Genomic DNA, 7,820 nt, shown 5'->3' on the forward strand with positions numbered 1-7,820 from the left:
TTAGCATAAGAGAACCGTGTTCCACAGTGCTCAAGAAAATGAGGGTCAGCTCTTGTAGAAGGTTCAGTGAAGGTCCTTTGCATTCCACTGGATTCCCCAGTTCTATACACTTACGTGTAAAGTTCGATGCCATTTGTCTCTAAAGTTAGTCCAAGGATATAAATAAGGCGATATCTATAAATCTGGCTGTGGTTTTTTTAGTATTAATTACATGCATACCTTTTTTGTGGTGAACAGTAAGCTTTGGGTAATCACTTCAGAATCTTACCTGTGTGGAAGATGTATTCCCTGCCAGTAGTATTTATTTGCCTGTATCACATTAATAAAGGGCTGAGGCCTTGTGAAATTTGTCTTTTCCACTTGGGCTACCAATTAATGTTATCACTGTGAATGCCTGTTTTTAGGCAGCCATATTGTTGAAATATATCATTTAAATGAAAGGAAATAACGCCTTAGGTACTGAGATAGAGACACAGTTGTCTAGGTAGACAGGCATGTGTTTCTCACAGTAGACTTGATGAGCTCTGATGCTAGCACAAATATCAGATACATCCATTTAACATACACACAAGCACCATCCTCAATACTTACAATAAGTATAATGCAAATTAAGGCACAGATTCATAACATGGAACAAATAAAAATCATGGGTGATTTGGTATTTATTGTCATATGAAAATGCACATATCTTCTATAATTTCTACTTAAAACCATTTCTTTTTAGAATAGATATATTTCAAGTATTCAATACTAACACAGGACTCATGACTACATGATGAAAATGTGCATCATCCTGAAGTAGATCAGCAGTGTTTTCAATCATTATATTTCTATTACTGTGAAGGGAAAGCATTGCTTTCTACCGTGTGCCTACATGAGCACTCCTCTCCTTCACAGATTTCCCCCACACTGACACCTAACGTTTTGGGGACATATGGAACGATTATTGAACAAGCATGTATTTTTCACCAGATGTATGACATTACTATGCAGTGATTCATATAGTATATTATCTAAGTTTAATACTGATAAGTTTTTAAAAATTCTTCTATGAATACTGTGAAGCACATAGCAATTTACTTCTGAATTTGTCCTCTGAGATAGGAACTAAACGTTCAATGTATTTTCCCATGTAACATTTTTATAGAATCTCTTGGAGTTTTCCATGATGAAACACTATCATAATTCCTTTTCAGTCCTTCCAGTGTACTCTTAACTGTGACTCATGTCCCAGCCCAAAGCAAGTCTACTTATGTTATCCATATACATACTGGAGCATGAACAAACCCTCACTGGCCTGACTGTTGAATATAACTGTGTCCTTCACCTTCCGTACCTCTATCAGAAAACATCAATTGAACAGAGACACCTTTCATTAGTTTTATCATTATCACAGATTTAATAGTTTTCTTTAGTAGATTCTTGCCTAGTCTACTATATTTTAGTGGTTTTTTTAAAATTTATTTTTACTTTTTAAATTCACTTTACATCATCATCATCATTATAGCTTCTTTCTACTCTCTCTTCAGGCCCATGCTTACACAAATTTCTCCCATTGCCCTCTCCTCTTCTCAGAGAAGGGTAACCCTCCTTGGATACCCCCACATGCCCATTTTATGACATATTGTATCACCAAGACTAGGCACATCCTCTCCCATTAAAACCCAATTAGGTAGTTCAAGTTGGGCAAAAGAGATCCAATCACAGAGGAGAGACAGAGACAGCCCATCCTACATTTGTTATGGGATCCACATGACTACCTACCCAGCTTCATATTTGCTACAAATGTGTAGGGGGTGTAGGTCAAACTCCTGTCTTCTCCCCATTGGGTGACCAAGATTCTGTGGGACCCCACGACTCCATGTTAGTTGACTCTGTTGGCATTCTTGTCTTTCAGTCTTCCCAAAGAGTCTTGCAACTCTTCCTAATGTTTGAATTTGGTTCCCTGTATCTGTCTCCATCTCCTGCTGAATAAAACCTCTGAGGAGATATCAGTAATAGGTTCCTATTATTAAGTATAATGATACATGGAGTATCATTAGCAGTATCAAAATTTGGCTATCACATGGGATGGACCTTAAGTTGGCATAGTCATTTTTTGAATGTTCCCTCAGTCACTGTTCCATGTTTTTTCTCTTCTTTTTTTGATTTGATATTTTATGCTTTTACACTTCAAAAGTTACTCCCTTTCTCTCATCTCCCACTGCCCTCTTCCTCCCTCTGCTTCTATGAAGGTGCTCACACTCTCACACACCCCCTCCCACATCAACACATTGGCATTCCCCTACACTGGGGAAACAAGCCTTCACAGGACCAAGGGCTTCTCCTCCATTTGATTCCAAACAATATCATCTTCTGCTATATAAGTGGATGGAGTCACGTGTCCCTCAATGTGTACTATTTGGTTGGTGGTTTAGTACCGGTGAGCTATGGGAGATCTCGTTGGTTCATACTGTTTTTTCTTTCTATGGTGTTGAAAACCCCTTCAGTTCCTTCAGTCCTTACTCTTAACTCCTCCACTGGGGTCCACATGCTTAGTCTGATGGTTAATTGCAAGCATCCTCATCTGTATCAGTAAGAATCTGGTATAGCCTCTCAGGAGACAGCTATATCAGGCTCCTGTCAGCAAGTGTGAGACAGTGAAAGGCACCATCAATTCTAGTTGAGCACAGGGTTGAAATCCCAGTGACCCTGAGAGGGAAGGAAGTCATTTTGCCTGACTCCTGGCAAACCAGGCCCCATCACTAGTCACAGCCCTTCATAGACTTGTGGCAATCAGACACATAAAGGCAATGACCGAAGCCCCTCCACAGGTAGAGGACATGTTCACAGGTCACATAGGCTCATGTCAGATCTCCATTATAATGAAGTACCTAAAAGCCTAGAGGCTTACCCAATAATATTTTATTCCCAGACACTCTTCCCTGCAAAAGGTATTTAATCTCAGACACACCATGAGAAGTGGGGTACAGTTTTAATCATCCACTTCCTGCCATTACAATAAATGTTTTAAAACTATGGACTGCCTCTTTTCATGTGGATCTGCCTTGGGAAGCCACAGAGAAGGCCCTTGCCTACAGAGCTGCCTACTAATCTCTAGTAGAAGACTTCCCTGCAATCTGAGCCATCTCCAAAACCAAGCCTGTAGCCCACCACTGTCCATCAAAGGACTCCTGCCATGGGACTAGCCGGAGCTCCTTCTTACCCCTCAGTCCTGGGGATTTTGTTATTCCAAATGCTTTTGCAAATTGCTCTTTCTCACACTATGAAGAATTAAATTGGAACTTTGATGGGGATTGCATTGAATCTGTAGATTGCTTTCAGCACAATGACCATTTTTACTATATTAATACTGCCAATCCAAGACCATGGGAGTTTTTTCCATTTTCTCAATTCTTCTTTGATTTATTTTTTCAAAGACTTTAAGTTCTTGTCATACAGATCTTTCATTTGCTTGGTTAGAGTTACACAAAAGTATTTTATATGATTTGTGACTATTGTGAAGGATATCATTTCTTTAATTTCTCTGTCTGTTTATCCTTTGAGTAGGGGAAGGTTGCTGATTTGTTTGGTTTAATTTTATATTTATCCTCTTTGCTGAAGTTGTTTATCAGGTTTAAGAGTTCTCTGGTGGAATTTTTGTTGTCACTTAATTATACTGTGACACCATATGTAAAGAGTGTTATTTTGACATCTTCCTCTGCAATTTGTATCCCTTGACCTCCTTTTGTTGTCCAATTCTTCTGACTAGAACTTCAAGTTCTACGTTGAATAGGTAAAGAAAGAGTGTGCAGCATTGTCTAGTCCCTGATTTTAGTGGGATTGCTTCAAGTTTTTCTCCATTTAGTTTGATGTTGGCTTCTGGTTTGCTGTATCTTGCTTTTACTATGTTTAGGTTTGGGTCCTGAGTGCCTGATCTTTCCAAGACATTAATCATTAAATGGAGCTGGATTTTGTCAACTGCTTTCTCAATATCTAATGAAATGATCATGTGTTTTTTCTTTGAGTTTTTAATATAGTGGATTACATTGATGGATTTCCATATATTTAACCATCCCTGCATCCCTTGGATAACACCTACTTGATGATGTGTCCTTTGATTCAGTTTGTGAGAATTTTATTGACTATTTTTGCATCGATATTCATGAGTGAAATTTGTGTGAAATTCTATTTCTTTGGAGGGTCTTTGTGTTGTTGTGGTATAAGTGTAATTGAGGCTGAAAAGAACGAATTTGGTAGGGTTCTTTCCATTTCTATTTTGTAGAATAGTTTGAAGAGTATTGGTATTTGAACTTCTTTGAAGGTCTGATAGAATTCTGCCCTAAGCCCATCTGGTCCTGGCCTTTTTTTGCTGGAGAGAATTTTCACAACTGCTTCTATTTCTTAGGTATGATGAGACTGTTTAGATGGTCTAGCTGATCCTGATCTAACTTTGGTATCTGGTTTCTGCCTAGAAAATTCTCCATTTCTTCCAGACTTTCAGTTTTGTTGAGTATAGTCTTCTATAGTAGGACCTGATGATTTTTTAAAAATTTTCTCAGTTTCTTGTGTTATATCTCCCTTTTCCTTTCGAATTTTGTTACTTTGGATACTATCCCTGTGCCATCTGATTTGTCTGGTTGAGGTTTTAATCCAGTTTGTTGATTCTCTCAAGAAACAGTTCCTGGTTTTGTTATATTCTTTGTTTCTGCTTGGGTGATTTCAGCTCTGAGTTTGATTGTTTCCTGTCACCTACTCTTCTTGGATGTATTTGCTTACTTTTGTTCTAGAACTTTTAGGTGTGCTGCTAAGCTGCTATTATATGCTTTTTCCAGTTTCCATTTGGAGGCACTCAGAGCTAATAGTTTTCATCTTATCATTGCTTTCTTTGCATTTCACAAGCTTGGGTATGTTGTGCCTTCATTTTCATTGAATTCTAAAGAGCCTTTATTTTCATTTTTTATTTCTTCCTTGACCAACTTATTATAGAGTAGAGCATTGTTCAACTTCCATATGTATGTGGGCTTTCTATAATTTTTCTTATTGAAGGCCAGCCTTAGTTCATGTTGATCTGATTGAATGCATGAGATTATTTCAATCTTCTTGTATCTGTTGATGTGACCCAATATATGATCAATTTTGGAGAAGGTACCATGAGGTGCTGAGAAGAAGGTATATTCTTTTGTTTTAGGATGTAATGTTCTATAGATATCAGATAGATCCATTTGGCTCATAAATTCTCATAGTTTTACTGAGTCCCTGTTTAGTTTCTGTTTCCATGATCTGTCCCTTGATGAGAACAGGATGTTGAAATCTTCCAACTATTAATGTGTGTGGTATGGTGTATGATTTGTGCTTTAGTAAAGTGTCTTTTATTAATGTGGGTGCCCCTGCATTTGGAGCATAGATTGTCATATTTGAGAATTCATCTTGTTAGATTTTTCCTTTGATGTGTATAAAGTGTCCTTCCTTATTGTTTTTGATAACTTTTAGTTGAAAGTAAATTTTACATGATATTAGATGACTACTTCATCTTGTTTCTTGGAACCATATGCTTGGAAATTTTTTTTTTATTAACTTGAGTATTTCTTATATACATTTCGAGTGTTATTCCTTTCGGTTTCGGGGCAAAGATGCCCTCCCCTCCCCTGCTTTATGGGTGTTCCCTCCCCATCCTCCCCCCATTGCCGCCCTCCCCCCAACAATCTAGTTCACTGGGGGTTCAGTCTTAGCAGGACCCAGGGCTTCCCCTTCCACTGGTGCTCTTACTAGGATATGCATTGCTACCTATGAGGTCAGAGTCCAGGGTCGGTCCATGTATAGTCTTTAGGTAGTGGCTTAGTCCCTGGAAGCTCTGGTTGCTTGGCATTGTTGTACATATGGGGTCTCGAGCCCCTTCAAGCTCTTCCAGTTCTTTCTCTGATTCCTTCCACGGGGGTCCCGTTCTCAGTTCAGTGGTTTGCAGCTGGCATTCGCCTATGTATTTGCTGTATTCTGGCTGTGTCTCTCAGGAGCGATCTACATCTGGTTCCTGTCGGCCTGCACTTCTTTGCTTCATCCATCTTGTCTAATTGGATGGCTGTATATGCATGGGCCACATGTGGGGCAGGCTCTGAATGGGTGTTCCTTCTGTGTCTGTTTTAATCTTTGCCTCTCTATTCCCTGCCAAGGGTATTCTTGTTCCCCTTTTAAAGAAGTAGTGAAGCATTCACATTTTGATCATCCGTCTTGAGTTTCATTTGTTCTAGGCATCTAGGGTAATTCAAGCATTTGGGATAATAGCCACTTATCAATGAGTACATACCATGTGTGCTTTTCTGTGATTGCGTTACCTCACTCAGGATGATATTTTCCAGTTCCAATCATTTGCCTACGAATTTCATAAAGTCATTGTTTTTGATAGCTGAGTAATATTCCATTATGTAGATGTACCACATTTTCTGTATCCATTCCTCTGTTGAAGGGCATCTGGGTTCTTTCCAGCTTCTGGCTATTATAAATAAGGCTGTGATGAACATAGTGGAGCACGTGTCTTTTTTATATGTTGGGGCATCTTTTGGGTATATGCCCAAGAGAGGTATAGCTGGATCCTCAGGTAGTTCAATGTCCAATTTTCTGAGGAACCTCCAGACTGATTTCCAGAATGGTTGTACCAGTCTGCAATCCCATCAACAATGGAGGAGTGTTCCTCTTTCTCCGCATCCTCGCCAGCATCTGCTGTCACCTGAGTTTTTGATCTTAGCCATTCTCACTGGTGTGAGGTGAAATCTCAGGGTTGTTTTGATTTGCATTTCCCTTATTACTAAAGATGTTGAACATTTCTTTAGGTGTTTCTCAGCCATTCAGCATTCCTCAGCTGTGAATTCTTTGTTTAGCTCTGAACTCCATTTTTTAATAGGGTTATTTGTCTCCCTGCGGTCTAACTTCTTGAGTTCTTTGTATATTTTGGATATAAGGCCTCTATCTGTTGTAGGATTGGTAAAGATCTTTTCCCAATCTGTTGGTTGCCGTTTTGTCCTAACCACAGTGTCCTTGGCCTTACAGAAGCTTTGCAGTTTTATGAGCTCCCATTTGTCGATTCTTGATCTTAGAGCATAAGCCATTGGTGTTTTGTTCAGGAAATTTTTTCCAGTGCCCATGTGTTCCAGATGCTTCCCTAGTTTTTCTTCTATTAGTTTGAGTGTATCTGGTTTGATGTGGAGGTACTTGATCCACTTGGACTTAAGCTTTGTACAGGGTGATAAGCATGGATCAATCTGCATTCTTCTACATGTTGACCTCCAGTTGAACCAGCACCATTTGCTGAAAATGCTATCTTTTTTCCATTGGATGGTTTTGGCTCCTTTGTCAAAAATCAAGTGACCATAGGTCTGTGGGTTCATTTCTGGGTCTTCGATTGTGTTCCATAGGTCTATCTGTTTGTCTCTGTACCAATACCATGCAGTTTTTATCACTATTGCTCTGTAATACTGCTTGAGTTCAGGGACAGTGATTCCCCCTGAAGTCCTTTTATTGTTGAGGATAGTTTTAGCTATCCTGGGTTTTTTGTTATTCCAGATCAATTTGCAAATTGTTCTGTCTAACTCTCTGAAGAATTGGATTGGTATTTTGATGGGGATTGCATTGAATCTGTAGATCGCTTTTGGTAAAGTGGCCATTTTTACTATGTTAATCCTGCCAATCCATGAGCATGGGAGATCTTTCCATCTTCTGAGGACTTCTTCAATTTCTTTCATCAGAGTCTTGAAGTTCTTATTGTACAGATCTTTTACTTGCTTGGTTAATGTCACACTGAGGTACTTTATATTATTTGGGACTATTATGAAGGGTGTCGTTTCCCT

Source organism: Rattus rattus, chromosome 4 (genome assembly GCF_011064425.1).
Source record: "Rattus rattus isolate New Zealand chromosome 4, Rrattus_CSIRO_v1, whole genome shotgun sequence".
NCBI classification, from domain to species: domain Eukaryota; kingdom Metazoa; phylum Chordata; class Mammalia; order Rodentia; family Muridae; genus Rattus; species Rattus rattus.